Source organism: Phodopus roborovskii, unplaced genomic scaffold (assembly GCF_943737965.1).
Source record: "Phodopus roborovskii unplaced genomic scaffold, PHOROB, whole genome shotgun sequence".
NCBI classification, from domain to species: Eukaryota; Metazoa; Chordata; class Mammalia; order Rodentia; family Cricetidae; genus Phodopus; species Phodopus roborovskii.
The window spans coordinates 2,129,060-2,150,487 of record NW_026126484.1 but is presented as its reverse complement, the minus strand read 5'-3'; the positions used below and the strand labels follow the sequence as shown (position 1 = coordinate 2,150,487).

General features: G+C 42.0%; 1 protein-coding gene across 4 annotated transcripts in view; it reads left to right on the top strand.

Annotated features, from left to right (window-relative positions):
• Positions 1-21,428, top strand: part of Elmo1 (engulfment and cell motility 1) — a 526,201-nt gene that overhangs the window by 24,540 nt on the left and 480,233 nt on the right. The gene's annotated exons all lie outside the window — the stretch shown is intronic.

Below are 21,428 nucleotides of genomic sequence, written 5' to 3'. Positions count from 1 at the left end.
TGGTCAAGCTAGCAGGAAAGGTAGAGTAAGCTGAGGGTCCACTACAGTTTGCTTTGCCTTGAGGAGGGGGTTTCTTGCCTCAGTGGACCTTGATCTTCATTTTACAGGGGACTCCCTCAGGGCTTCAGTGGGCCCTCTCCCGACAGGGTCCACGGATTACCACATAGCAGAGCAGAACAGTAAGTCATGGGAAAACCTTCAGAGAAAGCAGATCATTAGTTGAGGGAGAGGTGTCATCAGCTTCAGAGAGTAGTATTTTAGAGATCGCCGATGCCCTCTCTCTGGTAGAGGATGCTTATCATTTAGAAGAAGAAAGGGAAGCGAAGCTGACACCAGCTGTCAAAACCTTTCAAGAGTAGACTTCCTTGAGAAGCAACAGTTTAATTTTGTGTGGCTCTAAACATCATAGAACATCAGACATGCATATTTGGAGTAATGTTTGAATAATAAAGTAAACGGGGAAGCTGTTAGTTTTCTTAGTTTCCTTTCTTTTCAGTAAGGAAAGCTTTTAGAAGTTAGGTGGAGAGATGCAGGTTTCCTCATAATTATAGTTTGCACTAGGTTGTCTGATGATATGGTAGTATACACTATTGAAGAGAAACAGTGCAGGCTTTCTCTTTACACACTGTTAGGGAATAACTTGTAATGGGGAACTCACTGGTTCAGGGCAAAGAGTACAGGACCTGGAGCCTGAAAGAGTCAGGACTGGATCCCCTTCCAATTTAGTTAGCTGTGGATTTAAGTGAGCTATGTAGTGTTGCCTAGCTTCCCTTTCCTCAGCTGTAATATGGGGGTAATAATGTAGCCCATAGACTTTGTCATGCAGTGCTGAAGATAGCTGGCGTATGGGAGAGTCTAACAAATGGTCACTTTTACTCGGAAGCCTAAGCAGTATTCAGAGGTCCTTGCCAGGTCCAGAAAGGAGCTCTGAAATGCCCTTTGGGATACCCCAAAGCTCAGTGACCTCAACCCAAGTGACATTATGCTTTAGTGAGTTTTGGTTCTTGCCTCAGGGCATATGACTCTGGAGTTACTTTACTCATTCTAAAAGCCTTTTCATAAAAAATCGATAAATGTTGCCAACCCCCTCTGTCCTTATACACCTGCTTCAGTATTAATAAAACCCAATGAAACATTTAAAACTCTGAAAGCCAAGCCTCGCTAGTAAACCAAATCCTGTTTGGCACATTCCTACTAGCAGCTGGACTCTTCAAAAGAACCAGGCAAGCTACACAAGCATATGCATTAATGCTACTCATATGCTGTGGCTTGTACCAGCTCCCTGAGGCCAAAGCACAGATTGGAGATAGGGTGGGGGCTGGCAGTGGGGTGGATGAATTAAGCCAATAACATCCAGCTCCTCAGCCAGAAAGATGTAAATTCTTTCTTTAAACTCAGTAATAAGACTCTGACAGGGCTGAAAAAGACATTGATGAATAATGTGGGCTTGTTTCCCTGTCACATTTTTTTCTTTGGATTTTGAGCATGTAACCTACTATGTGCTTGTTTAGGGAATCAAGTTGGGGTGATAAGTCTGTGATGTTGACATAGAAGAAAGCTAATTTTCTTATGCCAGGATTGGCTATAATCGTGTTAGCCAGATGTTCTAAACATCAGAGCACAGCAGCCTGATGAGCCACAGTTATCTCTGTTACACAACGCAATTGGATTATGAACTGCATTCTTTAAAGGTCACCATTTTTATGGGGACAGAAGCACCACATGTCTGTACTTGAGGGGATGTGTGCTTTTTGGTGTCAGGACATTTCAGAAACACTGCTACCTTCAACTTTGGCTCCATGCCCTTGAAGATAATTTCATTGCACTTGTACACTCCAAGCAGAGGGACTGATTTGTGCCAGTTGAAGTGGCTAGCCCACTCCTGCTGAAGAGACAAGGCAAGGCTGGTTTGCCTGTTGGAAGACCATTTTGTGAAACCTAGAGCCATCCCCTATTTATTTATTTATTTATTTATTTATTTTGGTTTTTCAAGACAGGGTTTCTCTCTGTCGTTTTGGACCCTGTCCTGAAACTAGCTCTTGTAGCCCAGGCTGGTCTCGAACTCACAGAGATCTGTCTGCCTCTGCCTCTTGAGTGCTGGGATTAAAGGTGTGAGCTACTAACACCCAGCTGAGATCTCCTACTTCAATAAAGACTTTAATTTACCATCTTCCTTTAAACTTCATCCACCTTGCTTCATATTCAAATCCCAAAGAAGTCAGGGTTGAATTGAGTTGGCAGCTTCAAAACAGCCTCAAGTTAAGAAGTCTTGATTATATGTGAGAATCTCTAGGCTCAAGTGTTCATAGTTTTTATATCTGGGGGACTATCCACATGGAAAAAAAGACGTATCGCATCTGGGGTGAGTACATGAAGTGTGACCCAAATGAACCTTGATATTTTGCTAAGACAATTGGAGATAGAACAGAGTAAGTTAATGAAGGGTGCACATGGATTTGTTAATTGCAAGATATGTGTGCCCTGGAGATTAGAAAGTAGTCTGTAGGCAGGTAAAAAGAAAGTCAAGCTGGACAGATTAAGAAAATAAAGGGGAAAGCTGTTTGGAGAGAATTTGGCATACACTTGGTATTTGTGTCTGTTTTCTCTTGAAATAGGCTGATGTGTTGGCAACAGCTTCTGGCTGTTGTCAGGGATATGAACATCTGTGCTTCTTTGTAGAAAACTCGGGGTTCTAAACTGTGTGATAGAAATTGTGTAACATTGCCACTCTGCCTCCTCATTAGAGGAGCTGAGCCCCTGCTCAAAGCAGACTTGTACAACGATGCGGTAACAAGCACTCTGGGCTGCTGGTTTTTGTTTTTTCATTACATTTCTTTCGTTCTTTTTCTTTTCTTTTCTTTTCTTTTCCTTTCCTTTCCTTTCCTTTCCTTTCCTTTCCTTTTCTTTTTTATTATTACTGCATGTTCCATCAAACTTGCATTTCCAACAGTGAAATATAAGGCCGTTTGACTTCACATGTGCACACTTGGTTGCCTGGTTGGAAATAAGAACAAAAGACGCCAAGTTAGCAAGGTAATTGGGGTACAGACAAGGCAGAGGGAGCCACAAGGATGTGTGCAACTTGAGTGACATGTTCTTGGAAGCCTTTGCTTTTTTTGGTCACTTAGTTAATGCTAAATGCTGTTACAAATGTTAAAAGGAAAATCTCTTAGACTAATTGAATTCAACAGAGTGTAGTGCACAGCAATTAAAAGCAAAGCAAAGCAAAACAAAATGAGTGAATTGGTTAGTCCTCAGATGCAAAGCAAGAGGAGAACTCAGGCCAATATGATCAGGCAATGCTTAGACACAGAAAGCAGAAATTAGATATAGAGAAGATCTAATTTGCTATAGCGTAATTGGTTAATTAGTTATGGCTCACCATTTTACATTATTTAGTTTAGCTGGCCTTCTGCAATCAACTAAGTTCAGCTGCCAGAACTGACCAAAACAAGCATTCACAAGAGTACATTCCTAAGTTAGTTTATTTAATAGTATAAGTGACTACCTATTGTTTTGATCTTTTTTGGCCAGTATGGGATCAGAGTGCCATGCATTGGTCTCCTAAGCATTTTATATATAAGACCCCAAAATACTAATAATGCAGTAAGATTTAGTGCTTATCACTGCAAAATTTACTTCTGCTCAGGTAGGTTGCCCTGGGTAACAGTGTTCACTTGCAGGCCACCCTGTATTCTTTTAGTCATTCATATTGGGGCAAATGCAGAGATTCTGGGAACTGGAGTTACAGTTGGCTGTGAACCATCACATGGTTCCTAGGACTCAAACCTGGGTCCTCTGGAAGCTAGAACTTGTAACTACTGAGCCTTCTCTCCTGCTCCTGTTAAGATATTCTGTTATTTAGAAACAATAGGTGGGGGGACAAGAAGTTGGGGAGGATACAAAGAAGGGCGTGTCTGAGAGGAGTTAGGGTAAGGTGGGGTGGTGAATATGATCAAGGTAAGTTGTATGACAATCTCAAGAAACTTAATAAAATGCTATTTTAAACATAACAAAAACTAGGTACTGAAATCAGTGCTTGTTTATATAATAAGGATGAGCAGGGCTCAATCATGTGAAAGTTTTTTAGCTGCTTGGTAAATGCATTTCTGCTTCTTGATGTCCAAATACTAAATGTATTTTCTCTGATTCATTGCCTAATAAAACTGTCCTTGCTTGGCGCCCCAGCGGAGCACTTAGTCCTGGCAGGGGTGTGCAGGGACAGCTACTCTTACTTTGCCCTTCAGAGTGAAAACTGTTCTAGATTTTCTGGGAAACAGTTTGGGAATGTGTCTGAACACTCATGACTCTGTGGTCGGTGACCTCCTGTGAGGGAGGTTTGACAGTGTCCCAGTAGATGTGAAGCTCACATCTCTCCATTCCTCACCTGCTCTAAGCAGGAATCTCCTCGCAGATACAGAATAAGTATAAACAGAACATGTCTAGATACTTGGGGTCAGCATAGAAAGTTCCTAAGGCACAGTGGCATGCCTAGAACCTGGTTAAGTGCCACCTGTGTTACCATTAGAGCTAGACAAAGATTATGTTCAAAGATGTGTTCTCTGAAACCAACTGTGCAATGACAGTTACCTAATACTTTTACTATTTATGAGGTGTTATAACATCATCATATTATTATACTTACAGAAACTCAGTAAGGATAACAAAGAAAGGAAACATTGCACTTTAAAACACAAAACAGATAAAACCAAGCCTTCTAGCCACTAAAAACACTGAGTTGAAATTGCCAGGAGGCATAGACACAGAGTCACATTTTCCTCCTGTCCCCTAATTATCTTGGTCTTCACCAAGCTTCCTAACACAGGGACAGTGTGGGTCTCCTCTCAATACAGCTTCAAAAAAACTGGGCAGCATTTATTCATGTTATTTTGTAAGGTGTTCTAGAAGACAACTTAGTGCATTCTGTGTTTGAGGAGGGTTTGTTCCCCTGTACTCGAGTCGTTTAATCCCCAGAGTCTGTAGTTAATGGCATCAAGAGAGTTGGTCGTTAAAGACAAGGTAGTACGCAGCATTGAGGTCTTTGGGAAGTAACTAGATAGAGCTGCCATGATTGAATCTCTGATAAACAACACAGACAGAGACAGTATGTTCCTGCCATGGCACAGTTTGGCCAAGGCAGACCTTTACCAGATCCTGTACCCTGTTGTTTGGACTATCCACCAAAAATTCTGAGATAACTAAAATTATTTTCTCCGTATAATAGAGTTTGCCTCTGGTACTTCATTGTTTTCACTGAAAGGCACACTAAAATGTTACTTTAGTATTGTTCTAGGAAAAGCTTTAAAAGCACACAATGGGTTAGAAGCTGCCCATTTCTGAGTACCCACTCTTACTCTTCCTACCAGTAAGCTTAACTCTACAGTTGAAGAATGGACTTTCGGGGAGGTCTTCAGGACTGAATACAACACCAGAGATATTTCAGTTACCTTGGGTATGTTTCTACCCAGCTTGGCTGGCACTCTGGGCTTAGGCTTATATTAGAATTCTAGCATCAGAGCTGGGCCCTTGGCTCTTACTGGTTTCCCTTCCTGAGTTAGTAACCCTTGACCTCAGAAACTGAAGTTTGCCTTGCACCACAGCTTGGTGATCAATAACCTCTGTAGTATCTACCTGGAGACTTCCATGATTTCACCTGCATGTACTTGGAAATGTCCTATGTTCCTGGATCAGCCATCTCCATGCCTGGCTCTGCCTGATACTTCTTATGCTGGCCTAGTTACTGAGCTGACTCTGCTACATCCAAGGGACTGCTATTCCCCAGATAGAGCTCTGCTGGGGCAGTATATATCCTCCCAGACACTGAAGTTCACTCACCTTGTGAGAGGCCTGGCTCAGGGACCTGAATAGATGCAATTGCAATTCCAAACCTCCCTATGGGCCTCACCTCATTGCAGTGAACTGGGCCAGGCCACTAGATGCTGCACTTCATTCTGTTTTAAGTTCCTCATTGCTTGGTCTAAGAATTATAGGCTGCTGTGGGGGAGAGGTGACTAAGTCACTCCAGAGGATGCTCAGGAGTCATACCCCTCAATACAAAAACAATGTTGCAAATAGTTCAGAGTGCATGGAACATTCTATCTGTAAACTTAAGTCCAGAAAAAGGACAGGAAATGAAAGCTTTAGTTCCCCTTAGGACATAGGTCTCATTGAGTGGTTAGTGTCTTTAGGGAAGAGTGGTTGATGAGAACTCTGGGACAGGGAATTCAGTTTCATAACAAAATGTAGCACATAGGATGACTTAACACAATAGAAGCTGCCATTGTCACAGTTCTGGGAGTTAGGCATCCAAGTACTTAGCGTATCCACATTCTTTTTGAGCCTTCCCCATTTTCTCCAGCTGCTGGGAGCCTCCGAATATTTGCTGGATTTCAGTCTTCTCCTCTGTCTCTGCATAGCTGTTTCCTCTGTCTCTGTGTTTACATAAATGTCGCTTGTTTTTGATAAGGATAAGGGTGGGATAGGAACACCCCTAATGAACTCATTTTAATTCGATCTTGTCAGTTGAGTCACGATCACAGATGCAGGGTCAGGACTTGAATACATCTTTTCTGCAGACAAAATGTAATGTATCAACAATCTGTGATTTGGTCTTCCTCTTCCATCTTCAGTGGTATGGCCGTTAGGAAAAAAGCTTTGTGCCTGAATTTCCTTGGCTATACATGTAGGTAATAATGATATCTTCTTAGAGCACTGGTTCCCAACCTTTCTAATACTGGGACCCTTTAATATAGTTCCTCATATTATAGTGACCCCAACCATAACATTATTTTTGTTGTTACCACATAACTGTAATTTCATTACTGTTATGAACTGTAATGTAAATCTGTGTTTTCTGATGGTCTTAGGTGACCCTGTGAAAGGGCCATTCAACTCCAAAAGGATCATGACCCCACAGGTTGAGAACTGCTGTCTTAGAAGCTACTATGAGATTCAAATGAGATCATGTTTGCCTCAGTGTTTGTCATGGTAAGAAGGTGGGGCTTAGTACTTCTGCCTACTCCCTTCCAGTCTGTTAGTTTCACAAGGAAGTTTGGAAGTACATGGGCCACATACAAACATTAATGCTGAGACAGAGCTGGAAGTTAAGGTTTTTAATACTTTGAAACAGATTTTTTTTTCTTTTCTGTACAAGCTTGTTGTTGGCACTTACACATTTGGTTGTTAGGAAACTCTTCAGGTGCTCTTGAAAGTCAATGCAAGAGAATCGAGCACTAAGGTGGACAAAGGTATCTCTCTTGAGGTTTCAGCTCAGAGACGTGTACTTCATTGAATGGTATCTTCATTTCAGCGGTGATCTTATATGCAGAGGCCCAGCCTGCACTGCCAGTTTAGGCTAGGGAACCTTCTGAAAGCAAACAGATTTTATATAACAGCAAGGTGGGGATATGTTCTGATACAGACTCTGAATTAACCCAGAACTAGTTACCTTTGCCAGAGGTGACCTACCTTTGTGGGAAGGCTAGGGGAGGTTCTGGGAAGATTAAGGGAGGTTCTTGGTGATAGAAACTGCCTTAAGAGACCTGCTTTTGTAAGAAAACTATAGTGTTATTCATCTGGTAACAATTATTCAATTTATAGGCCAGAGTCTGTCTGTTTAGGACAATGTCACCAGCACTGCCATTTTGGGGAAGAGGTCTTTGGACCTGACAATAGTGATCTGGGGCTTATGAGAATAGTTTGCTAAGACTACCTCTTTATAAATGGTAGGTGCGGGACTTGAACCGTGGTGATGTGATGCTGGATCCTTAGATCCTAAACTCTGCATGTCCATGTCTGATATTGTAGACTTGTGTACCATGCTTTTTTTTTTTTTTTTTTTTTTTTTTTTTTTTTCCTGAACTTGCTTGGTTTCAGGGGATACATTTCTGCTAAGTTACCTAGATAGTGGCTAAAAAAAAATCGGTGGCAATTAGCTCACTAGGCCTCTGGCTTGTGAGAGAAATTATTATGAACTTAAAAGATTCATAGACCATACACACAGGTAAGGGACAATCGACTCAGTTGCCACCAAAAGGAACACTGTGGCCAAGAGTATTTGTTTCAGAATATCACTTGGTTTTTGATTTTGTGAAGTAAGTAACACCAAGGTCAAAGCAATTTATGTAACTAGTTTAAAATATTAAGTCAATTTCATTTTAGCTGCAGGCATTTCTCAAGGTTTTTAATACAAGCTGTATGCTGTGCAGGCTCCAAGAGAGGAAACAAAAGGTACATCTCTGTTTTTAAATGATTCTGATGGGTATTTACTTGTTGTAGTTCTCTCTTTATTCTTGCAGGATGAGAATCTTTGACTGGTATGAATTTAAGGTAACTGACAGAAAACCCGGTACTGACTGCCTTAAACAATAGATGCTTGTATAGGAAAAGGTTAAGGATGAGATGAGCTACAGAATTAGTCAGGCCCAATCATTCTCTAGGTCTTTTAGGCTTTGGTTTCTTTCTGTGTTTCTGTCTCTGCCAGGCAAGGTTGATCCTTGGAGTTGGTCATGGGTGAAGTCCCCAGTAAACAAGCAAGGTAGTCATGGGGCAGTGCCAGAATAGAGTAAGTTTTTGGAAGAGCAGATGCTGTGTGGTTACTGGAGATGCAGCAGCAGGTATCTATGATAGCTGCTTACTTGCATAACATTAATTTATTTATGTGTGTTGCATTCATGCATACATACCTGAGGAGACCAGAGGTCAGCATTAGATGCTTTCCTCCCCCTCTCCACCATTCTATTTGAGTCACAGTCTCCCTTTGAACTTATAGCTCACTGCTTCATTGAGACTAACTGGCTAGTAAACTCCAGAGATGTCTCCATCTTGGCCTCTACAGAGCTAGCATTAGTAGTGTGTACCACCATAGCTGGTTTCTACATGGGTGATGGGGATCTGAGTTCAGGTTCTTCTGCTTGTGCAGCAAGCAAACAAGCACTTTACTGATTGGGCCAATTCCCAACTCTGGGTAAATGTAAATTAGGTGAAAGAATGCATCAATCACCTTGTCCTCCATCTTATGTATATTACTGAAAGGGCTAAAATTAACCTGTAAGCCCTACTTGCCTAAGGACAGACAACTTCCTGGAATGCTGGGGTCTGTTGTTCATGTAAGATAACAAATCATGTGTTTTCACTTCTGTAAACAAGGTTGGTTGCCCCAACTCCACAGGATACGCTTGATCACATGTCAGTGGGAGGTACATTGGCAGGAAGTCCGTCAGGATGTATGCTTGCTTTTGATTGGACAAAGGTGGGAAGTACTGTAGTCTTGAGGGTTCTGCCTTTATGAGCACCTGACTGTCCTAGTTCAGTGCCATTCACTGGGATTCCCCAGTATGGACCTGGCCAGTGTCCATCTTCCTGGCGAGTATTAATGAAACTTCCTTTAACTGGATGGTCATGTTATTGGTCTTTCTCCTTGTAATTTTCATGTTTAACAGTTACTATTTTTCTTGAAGGGATGAGAAGTGTAAAGGACTTGCCCATTGTACACAGTACCCTATGTTCCATCAAGTACACCACCAAACATCAGAAAATAAGCAACTACATGTAATGTATAGAGGGTTTTCTGTCTTCCCCCACCTCTGTGAGATATTTTTGGTGACTTGATAGTTGTCCCTGTATAAAGGTGGTTCCTGGTGGGATCTAGAGGCTGCTACTCTGCACACTTCAGTCTGTCATCAGCACTGTGCAGACCTGATAAGGCAATTAGTGTCAGTCTTCACATCAAAAGGAGGTTTTTGTTTTAATTTTCTTAGCAAAATGAATGTCCTGATTCATTGCTGTTCCTTGGTATTCGTACATGCTATTAATTTCTAGTAAAATATCTTAATGGATATGAGCTGGCTTTGCTTTATTATCTTCACTATCTGCAGTGTCCCCTCAGATCTCAGGGAAATGCTACAGGGTGTTTTACTGAACCATACATAGGCTGGGGCTTTCAGCAGTAGGAAATGAAGAATCCAGGCTACAGTTTGCATGCCATTTGAGCGCTTGCCTTCGGCCATGGGGATTTCTTTTGGGAAGTGAAAACTGTCTACAGCTCACTTGCTTCATTTGGCAGTTGCTTTTTGCCTTGTAGCACTGGCTTGTATTTCTGTACTCATTTGTTCAGTGCATCAACTGGGCTGCTCATGGGTGAGGTATTTTGTATAGGTTCAAAGTCTAAGGAGAAATGCAACCTTCCTGGTCATTCACACTGGTCACAGAGATGAGACAGTCACACAGAAACTATGATGCAAAGTTTTAGTGTGAAGTGAGGCATGAGCCAAGGTCTAGTAGATTCAGTGGAGAGAAGGGGATTTCTAAGCAGAAGAAAACCACATTTGATTGTGTAAGGAAGTCAGATAGAGTATTCAGAAAAGGGTAATCTTGTTTGGCTAGAGACCAAATGTTGTAAAGCAGTTAAGACAGAAAGGAAATAATCTAATGATTTCAAAAGTAGTGGTTTATTGTTGTTGAACCAATTTCCCTCAAGGCTTAATGGCTTGACCAGTAGCAAGCTTCTATTCCTATTCCTAGCTCTAGGGGTCGCTGATCCAGTGGTAACTGAGACTGGTACTTACCCCTAAGAGTCTCTTACTTAAAGGAGGCAGTTAGATGTTCCTGGGACTCAATCATCTAAAGGGGAGTTGTGGTTTGAATAGTTATGGCCCTCATAGACTCATGTGTTTGAATTCCTCGGCATAGGGGTTGGCACTAATAGGTATGGCCTTGTTGGAGTAGGTGTGGCCTTGATGGAAGAAGTGCATCATTATGGAGGCGGACTTTGAGTTCTCATATATGTTCAAGCCATGCCCAATGGGGCATTTCATTTCCTGTTGCCTGCAGATCAAGATGTAAAACTCAGCTCTTTCCAGCATCCTGTCTCAGACACCTGCATTCTACCATGCTTCTTGTCATGATGATAATGAGCTCAACCTCTGAAACTGTTAGGCCAACCCTAAATAAATATTTTCCTTTATAAAAGTTGTTGTGGTCATCTCCTCACAGCAATAGAATCCCAAACTAAGATAGTAGTTTAGGGATGATACAGTCACTCCAGAGTGAGAGGCTCACACATCTGTCAAGTTGTACTGACCAAGGATGCTGCTTGAGCATCCTTGTGGCATAGCAGCTGGCCTTCTCTAGGAGTGATAGGAAGGACTCACCGTGTCAGCCATTACTGTGACAGCTTACCTGAAACAATTAATTCATAAGAATAAGGGTTGGATGATGGGGGATGTTCTTCTGTATATATGTGTCTCTTATTAGTTAATGAATAAAACAGTGTGGCCAATTGATCTTCGTTCACAGTTTTCGAGGTTTAAGTCCATGGGTTGAAGAAGTATGCCAGTTCACTGTGGTTGAGAATTCAAGAGAAAGGAAGGGGAGGGGCTGAACCAATATCCTCTTTAAAGCTGGATCTTCAGGTACCTAACTTCTTTCCACTAGGTCCCTCCCCCTAAAGAGTTCATCCTCCACTTAGTGCCATGGCTGGGGCTCTAGCCTTCTACCATAGCCCCTCAGGGGTCAGATAATATCAGACAGATGTGGTTGCTAAGGTATGTTTTGTAAGAGAAGACATTATCATTTCCTCTTAAAGGGAAAGGCCTGAAAGAATGCAGACACCTTATAAAACCAAAAGTATTCTTGAAATGAAACAGAAACAAAAATACCTGTAGTTTCCTTCTTTTTAAATTGTTTCTACACAAATATTCATAATTAATTAAGTACTGAGGCTTTTTTGTTTGGCAAACCATGGTATAATTAATGTCTTATCTACTAAACTACTTATTTTTTAATTATAAAAATGATAATTTATTAAAAAAATATTTTGCAACCAGTAGCTTTGTATAGAGGACAGGAAAAATGGCAGTATGTGGTTGGGACTGAGGTGGAGCCTCCTTTAGTGCCCAGGTGGGTCCCTAGAATACCTGGAGTTCTAAGAAGGGAGTTGCCTGGAAGACACTCTCTCCCTCCTTCCCTCCCTCCTTCCCTTCTTCCCTCTTTCCCGCCCTCCCTTTCTCAGTCCCTCTCTCAGTCTCTCCCTCATCCCTTTGGTGCAGTAGTTCTCAACCTTCCTAATGCTGTGACCCTTTAATACAGTCCCTTACATTGTGGTGACCCCAACCATAAAATTATTTTATATTCTACTTCCTAATAGTCATTTTGCTACTGTTATGAATTGTGATGTAACTATCTAATATATAACCCCCGTGAAAGTGTTGTTTAGCCCTCAAAGGAGTCACAACCCACAGGTTGAGAACCACTGCTTCAGTGATTTTCCTTGGGAACCCACTTTGCTCTTCTGAAGAACTCATCCTTATTCAAGGATTTCATGTTGCCATGCAAAATCTATTCCCATCTTAACAATTATTTCTTCTATTTTAAGTCCTATTTTGAGCTATAGCCTTGAATGATTGTCAATATTGTTTCTTTGGTGAGCAGAAGCAGTTGAGAATGGTGTGGGAGGTTTAAGTTGAGTGAGGCATTTTCTTCTGTGTAGCACATATTAGAAACATAGTCATACCTTAGTTCACAATGGGTACAATGGGAAGCCTCAGCCATTGGTCCCACTGTTTACATCGTAACATGTTTTTATGTGAACAGAGATGACCTCAGTCAGTCACTCCAAGTGGCTTCTTGATGGAATCAAGAGGAGCAGACTCTTGGGTATGGTGGCACACTCCTCTCAATCTGGTACTTAAGTAGCCAAGGGAGGAGGATTCTGAGTGACTTTGAGGCTATCCTAACTACATAGTGAGGCCTAAGGAGGGAGGGAGAGAGAGACACAGAGAGAAACATTATCCAGTGTAACATTCTTTGTGTGTGCTGTGTTTTTATGCCACTGCAGCACAGTAGGTCTCATGCAACTCAACTCAACGTGGCCGTCCTGAAGAATTAATCACAGATTGTGGATTGTTGCCAAGAAAGGGTAGGCCTCTGCCATGGGATAATCATCTTGTACACTGTGAAGATGTATCTTTGCCAAGGTGCTTTCTGATTGGTTTAGTAAAGAGCTGAATGGCCAATAGCTAGGCAGGAGAGAGACTGTAGATTAATAGAAGCAGGTTAATTTAAGTAATAAGAACTAGTTGGGGAACAGGTGGTGGTGGCGTCCACCTTTAATTTCAGAGCTTGGGAGGCAGAGGCAGGTGGATCTCTGTGAGTTCAAGACCAGCCTGGTTTACAAGAGCTAGTTCCAGGACAGCCTTCAAAACCACAGAGAAACCCTGACTCAAAAAAACCAAAAAAAAAAAAAAAAAAAAAAAAAAAAAAAAGAACTAGTTGTGGGCAACCCTAAGCTAAAGGCTTTCATTATTAACAAGAAGTTTCCATGTCATTATCTGTGAGCTCACGGTTCCAAAAGTCAAACTATACGTCAACACTTCTAGTAACAGTAGCATTTCATTGTCTATGACTGCTATGTCTATGTGGTGTGTGCTGGAGTGGGAGGCAGTGTTCTGACAAATGCTTTGCATGAAATATTTTTCATAATTACCAGAAGGAAGAGGGCATTTTTATCAACCAGATAAGGGAAAATATGCTTATTTACCTCACAGATGAATAGAAATTCTCTCAGTATAACAGTATCATTCTGAGTAATACTACCCCTCAAGTAAAAGCATTTCTTTGCATGAAAAGAGACTCTGAATATAACAGGGGAAAGTAGCCCCGTAGAGCACATCACCTCTCTCTTGTTTAACATACTTAGAGGGAAGATTAGAAAGGCGACCCTTTATTTAAAGAATGTTGGGGTTGAAAAGCATAAGAACATTATTATTTTTTTCTTTTTTCACCATTGTCATTTTCTACTTTTTCGCTGAAACAATTCACATGGCCTATGTGTTCCTGGAAAGGAAAGCAGCACCGCACCAATTTTCTTTTAAATAGGAATGTTGTGAGTTTGGAAAGCACAGGGGAACCCGTGGCTGCTGGAAGGAAAGAGCTCATACTCACAGAGGTGTGTGGGAAAAGGTGTCCATTAACTAGTCAGTGCACTCGTGGGATTTCCCACTTAGAGTATTAGTAAAGTGGGATTTCTCTGTCTTGGCAATTGTTCCTTAAAACAGTTTTCTAAAGCCAGCCAAACACTCAGCTACGCCTCCTCACTTCCTGTTCCGGCTGCTGGGGTTCTATTATGAGAATAGTGGAGTGGGAGTCCCAGCTCTTTTGGAGAGCACAGACATAGACCTGCCTTCCTCCCCTCCTCTTGTGTACTGACGTTGGGATCAAAGAACTTTACGTGGGCTCAGAAAGTGCATCCTTGGCTTCATTGAGCTAAAAACTCTTTCACTCAAGGCTTCTTGGATTGTATTTTGTACTTTCTTGTTGCTCTTGACATGTGATCCACTGGTTTTCAGTTTTTAGCCAGGACTATGGGGATTGGAATGGAGTGGAGGATGAGGAGGGAGAGAACACAATACTTACCTGGTGTCACTATGTGACCCTGGCTGACCTGGAACTTGCTGGGAAGAAGACTACATTGTCCTGGAACACACAAATATCTACCCGCCTCTGCCTCTTGGAAGGCAAGGATTAAAAACACCACCACACACAACAACATTTGTATTTTAAGTTAAAATGATAGCAGAGTGTGTTGTTTTTTGTGGAGTAATCTGGAAGTGTGTATACTAGAAGAACTCTGAAGGTTGAGCAAACCTTGATCCTGCAGAGGCTGCTGAGCTCAGCATGAGCCCGAGTAACCCAGCAGCAGAAGGCAACTCCAGGATATGTCAGCACAACAGGGCTTTTATGATAGAAAAATAACCCGTGAAGGATATCAGTCATTGGTAGAGAACAAATATGTGCTGGTTTAATCAACTTTTCTCAGTGTCTTCAGATGACAACTGTCCCGGCGAGTTACTAATATATAAAAACAATCCCGAAACTCAGTGGCTTCTACAACAACCATGTTTGGTTTTGTTTATTTATTATCTGTTTGATTTACTTTTTCAGGACATTAGCTCTCATGGAGCACAGGCTGGCCTCATACTTACTTTGTAACTGAAAATGACTTTGGTCTCATGGTTTTTTACTCCTACATACTTAGATTACAGATATCAGTCACCATACACAGCAACAGTAGTTTGATTTTGCTCCTGAAACTATACTTCTGGGCAGGACTGGGTGAGGGAGCATGCCTTGTCTATGCTTACATGGAGCTGACCAGGGTGACTGAATGGGCCTTTTTGAAAGCTCCTCTCCCAGGGCTGGGAGTTCAGGTACCTTAGAAGCCCCCAGTACTGGGGACTTTATCTGCCTTCCTTGTATCTCTGTCAGGTACAGATGCTTTTATTGCTTCTGTAGTTTTGCCTTTTAAAAAGCCATGAAATTGCAATCAGACTTACCGTTGATGTTGCAGATTGCTTCTTTTCCTTAGAAATAGATGTATGAGGTTACTTTATGTTTTTGTTCCAGCTTTATAGCTTCCTTCCTCTTGCTCAGTACCATTTCATTGTGGGCAGGTAGCACAGTCTATCTGTTCATCTTTTCAGAAACATTTTAGTTGCTTCTGAGTTTGGGAAATTATGTATAAGGTGGCTGTAAATATTTGCAAGCACACACACACACAGACACACACACACTCCGCCCCACACATACACACATACAGACACACACACACATACAGACATACACATGCAGATACACACACACACAGACACACATACACAGACAGACACACACATACTCCGCCTCCACACATACACACATACAGACGCACACACAGAGACACATACACATACAGACACACAGATACACAGACACAGACAGACACACACACACTCCGCCTCCACACATACACACATACAGACACACACACAGAGACACATACACACAGAAACACACACACACAGATACACACACAGACACACACACACTCCGCCCCACACATACACACATACAGACACACACACACAGATACACAGACACACAGATACACAGACACAGACAGACACACACACACTCCGCCTCCACACATACACACATACAGACACACACACAGAGACACATACACATACAGACACACAGATACACAGACACAGACAGACACACACACACTCCACCCCACACATACACACATACAGACACACACACACAGACACACACACACAGATACACACACAGACAGACACACACACACTCCGCCTCCACACATACACACATACAGACACACACACACAGACACACATACACAGATACACACACAGACACACACACACTCCGCCTCCACACATACACACATACAGACACACACACACAGAGACACATACACATACAGACACACCGACACACAGATACACAGACACAGACACACACACACACACACACACACACACACACACACACACACTATATGAGAGTGGGGAAAAAGGAGAGAAAAAGAGAAAGATGTCCCTTAATTGCAAATTTTTGCAATGGTGATATTTTATGTAACAATTTTTCAAGACCAGGAAAGTTACATTTTACAATATAATCAACCAGATTATGGGTTTTGCTAGTATTTTACCCATTTTAATCTATACTTCATCTATATTTGAGTGTTCATAGTTCAATAAAGTTTTATTGTTTGGGTGTTCTTTTTTCTCTTCCTCCCTCCCTCCCTCCCTTCCTTTCTTCCTTCCTTCCTTCCTTCCTTTCTTCCTTCCTTCCTTCCTTTCTTTTTTCGAGACAGGGTTTCTCTGTGTAGCTTTGTAGACCAGACTGGCCTTGGTCTTGAACAGAGACCCACTTGCCTGGGATTAAAGGTGTGCACTGCCACCGACCGATCTTGGGCCACTCACTCCCTCATTCCACCCCCCTTCCCCACCCCATCCTGGCCATTGTGTACTCTTAATTACCAACTTAATCAAGATTCTGAACTGTTAGGCCACAACAACAACAACAACAGAAAAAAACAAACAAACCAAAAAAAAAAACAAAAACTATCTGAGGCTTCCACTTTAAAACCCAGCCTTCTGGCAAATGTCTTTAGAAACTGTCTTCGGAGTCACTAATTCAATTTTGTTCTTCACCATCTGTAGGATATTTGTTGATTATCCTTTTTTTTTGAATTCCATGTTTCTAAGTCTCATCTCAGATTGGCCTAAAGGAGCACACTCATGTGTAAACAGGAGCTTTCCCTCCTAGAAGTTGGTTATAAAGAAGTTGTAATCTGTAAATGCTTTCTGCAGAACCTGACATGTAGTTATTAAGTATAATGCAGCAGATGGACAAGGGTGAGATTATTATGAGATAGGGAGCTTATACAAGGTTCATTAGCAAATTCACGTAAAGAATGACCCAATTTAGTTCATTTAATGTACGATTCAATTTACCAAAATATAATGTGCAAATAAAGTTTTAGGCAGAATAGCAATTTGTATTCACTAACCAGCAAATGATAATGTGCTTGAAAACTAGAGAACTAGGAAAGTGCAAATAAACTGGGAGCAGAAGAGGCAGCATTGGGAGGATGAAGGCTCCATGTGAATTTTGCAGTATGAAATTCATGAGGTCATCATGTTGTGGACAAACAAGATGTTTAGATGACTATTTCAACTGTTGGGGTCTGAGAGGGCATAGCAATGTACACTAGATGCCAGCGTGACATGGCTTTTTTAGAGGAAGAGTGACTCATTGTACTTCAAGGCTGGACCACACATGCCCATTCTCCAGCCAGTGGCTTGTATGATGTCACTATATACCTGGAAGGCAGAGTTTGTGCCACAAAGATGTTTAGTTAAATTGTCAAAAACAGCTTTATTCCAGAGTTCTAGAGCATGGTTTTTCAACCTTAGCACTGTTTATGCTTTGGGCCAGATAATTCTTTTTGTATGAGCTTGTTAGTTTTCTGTCAGTGTGAAAAATAACTAAGAAATTCAACTTAGGAAAGATGTATTTTGGTTCCCGGTTTAGCAGCCTCAGACTATGGGTGGCTGGCACCATTTTCTTCTTGGCTGTGGCTGTGTAGAGCATCATTGGGATGGGAGGTAGTTCATGGCAGAGCATAGCTACTCTCCTGGCACTGGTTGGTCTCCTTCTTCTAGGCTGTTCTTACTATGGCTCTGGCCTAAAAGATGATGGAGGCTCCAGTGCATGGTGAGTCTTAACCCCAAGGTTCTCTCATATGCTAGTTGTCTCTGGTCACATATTCACAGAGACACCAAAAGTGTACTTTAGTAACCTCTTAGGCATCTTTCTGTCTAGCCAAGTTGATATTTAAGATTAGCCATTGTAGGGGGAACTATTTGCATTATAGAGTAATTATCAACATTGCTGGCCAGTAAACACCTGTTCCCACCAGTGCCTCTGCCAGAGCTGTGATGAAGTAAAATGTCTATATGCTATTATATTGTTTTATTATGTTTTCTGATTACTACTGCATCATCATCTTGTCTTCTTGGGAGGATTTTTGGAATCTTATACTCAACTCTACATTTTAAACATACAAGAACAAAACAAAACAAAAAAACCAACCCAGAATATTTTTCTTATTTCCATACTACTTTTGCTTTTATTTTCTTTCCTTGGAATGTTGCTGTTCCATTTTTTTAAGTCCCCCATTGTTTTGTCACCTTGACTTTGTCACCTCATCAAACAGACAGGTGCAGGAGGGTAGGTAGTCATAGCAGAGTAAAAAGATGAACTACTTTCACAGCACAAATTTTTCTCTTTTCACAATTAAAATTTTTTTTTTAATTCTTATTTTATGAGTGTTTTGCTGCATATCTATAGCTCTCTCTCCCTCTCCCCCTCTCTCTCTCTCTCTCTCTCTCTCTCTCTCTCTCTCTCTGTGTGTGTGTGTGTGTGTGTGTGTGTGTGTGTGTGTGTGTGTGGTGCCCATGGAAGCTGGAATAGAGTGTTGGAAGCCCTGAAAGTAGAATTAAGGGTTAGTGGGAAGCAAACCCATCCTCATCAAGAACAGCAGGTGCTCTTAACTGCTGAGCCACTGCTCTAGTCCCCTTTCACAATTGTTTTCCATACAGGCAGCCAGGGAGGGCACCCTGGTGCTTGCATGAAATGGTGGGATGAGCCCTAAGAAGCAATAGGTGAAGGAGGTCCGTTGAGAATACAGATCATCAAGCCAATCTTCCATCCTTCGGTTTGGGATTTCCTCATTCCTGCCTGCAGCTGCAGCAGATGGGAATTTCTGATAAGAGAATAAAGGATTGACATTTTCCTTGGGAGGATGGACTTTAGCTGCTCCCGAGGCCAGTCTCCTTGAGGCTACCCTCTCAGAGGCCAGCTGGTGGAACTTTCTTGGCTAGACATAGCGGGACACTTGGTTTCTTCTGTAAAGCTTCTGGAATATTGGCAGCCAGTCTGCATTTAAACTGCCACACCACCAGTTCTCCACTGTCTCTGCTTCTTAAGGATGCCTTTCCTCCCAGCAGGTCTTCTACTGCAGTGCCCTAGGCACACATGCAGGCTCCATTGGTTTATGGCAGCCAAAGCTGTGAAATAAAGGAATACAATGCCTAGGAGGCAGCATTTGTGGTCCCATGCACTTTATTTCATCATAGATATTTGTGTCAGTACAAGCAAGCTAAAAGTGGCATTTGTTTTACTTGAAAGACCTGTTTTTCTGAGTTTCTATATGGTTTGAAAGAGTAACTGCAGATAAGCAGACCTTTCTCATAGCTAAACTATATGACCTTATTTTTGTGTTAAATGATAGCTATGATGTCTGTGCACGTTTTATCAAACATAAAAATATTTCTTTCTGAAAAGTACTTTCCTGGTGGACTTTTAAAGCCCGCTGCACACAGACCCATTGCAGAGTTCCTTGTGTTGCTTCTGCAATCCGTGTATTGAGCAGACATCTGTGGATGACCTATGCTAGGCAGCATACTGTCACAGAGAGGCCCTGTCTTCACCATCTCCCTGCAAACAGATGCTGTAGTCACTAGAGAGAAGAGAGCTACCATGCAGTCTGGGGCAGAGAGAAGAACTGAATAACTAGTCTCGGGAAATTGGAACTGCTTCCCATCGGAGAAACTCCCCTGCTGTATCCCCAATAATGCCTGTGGTTGTGACATATAGGGTGAGGGCAGGGTGAGGCCTGTGTGGGGAGGAGACTGCAGGGAGAGGCTATTAAAGGAGGAGGGAACAGTCTGTGCAAAGGACAGGAGACAGCAGACTTAGAGAAACTGTCTTACTGGTTCTTGGTGCTCCTTTGGTCTTAGGTATTCAGAACGCTCATGTCTTGCTCTTGGGGATGATTCATCCCAATAGAATCTCATTATCTCTCAGAATGATGCTCTCTCAAACCATGTCAGTGCCCAGCTGGTGGCTCCATTACCATTGCTGCATTGATGAGGCCCCAGTGATGCCTCTTCAGGGAACGTTGGTCAGCAAATGCTTTCTTCCGGCATATCTGGAATGCTCAGTGAGGTCTCCTTGTCTTGTGTCATCTGCTTTTTATTCAGGTGGGAGGAAAAAAAACCCCCAAAACCTAAGAAAGAAAAAGAATAAAAGGACAAGAGACATAGCCAAGCAATAATTCATTTTAAAAACTATATACAGCTGCAATCAACTCAGAACTTAGTATTTAAGTTGTCATTTCAAAGTCCAAAGACAAATACACGAGAAAGGGTGCGGAAAGCTTTTGGAACTGGGGTACCTACTTTCCATAATGTGGGTGAAAATCTAGCTACTCTTCCAAAGGAAGTGCTGCTGGGCCTGTGCAGCCCAGGGCCTCACAGGTGGGCGTGCAGAAGTATGTATTGCATTATCAGGACCTCTGCAGAAACCATCTGGGAGATTTATATTATATTTACAAGGTTGCTACTCCCAGAAACAAAGGGAGCCTCTGAAAGGAATCTTTTCTTGCCAAAGTTGTCATTATTAGTGGGAACCCTTGGGATGTGCTAGCAAGCTGAGGGGAAGGATAAGAGAAAAAGTGAGAGGGCAGGGGAAAGGAATTTGTGGGAGCCCGACGCACCACTAAGGTCTTCACACACCAGTAGCAGAAAGCGGGAGCCACCCTGCTCAGAGATGAGTTTGCGGCTGTAGCTGCTCTTCGTGTCATACTGAAATCACGGGTTTCAACACTCAGTATCACATATCTGCCTTTACAGTGTTAGAAAGAATAGTTTTCTTGCCTAGAACATTGCTGCTGCTCTGTTTACACCCCCACCCCTTTCATTCTGGCCTCCAGACCCCCTGGCAATTACCCTTTCTGACACTATTTTGTCTTTTCTGGAATACCAGAAATTCAGAATTATACAGTATGCAGCTTTCTCGGGCTAGCTTTCTATTCCACAGTGTATCTATCTGCCTATTGAAGGACATGGCTTCTAGTCTGGGGTTAGAAACATCAGTGTACAGTTTTTTTCCCCCCTTGTATTTGTGGACATATACTTTCAACTCGTTTAGGTAAGCACCTAGCAACACAATTACTGGCTTGTGTGTTATACCATATATAAAAAGATGCCAGACTGTCTTCCAGCATGTCGTTATCA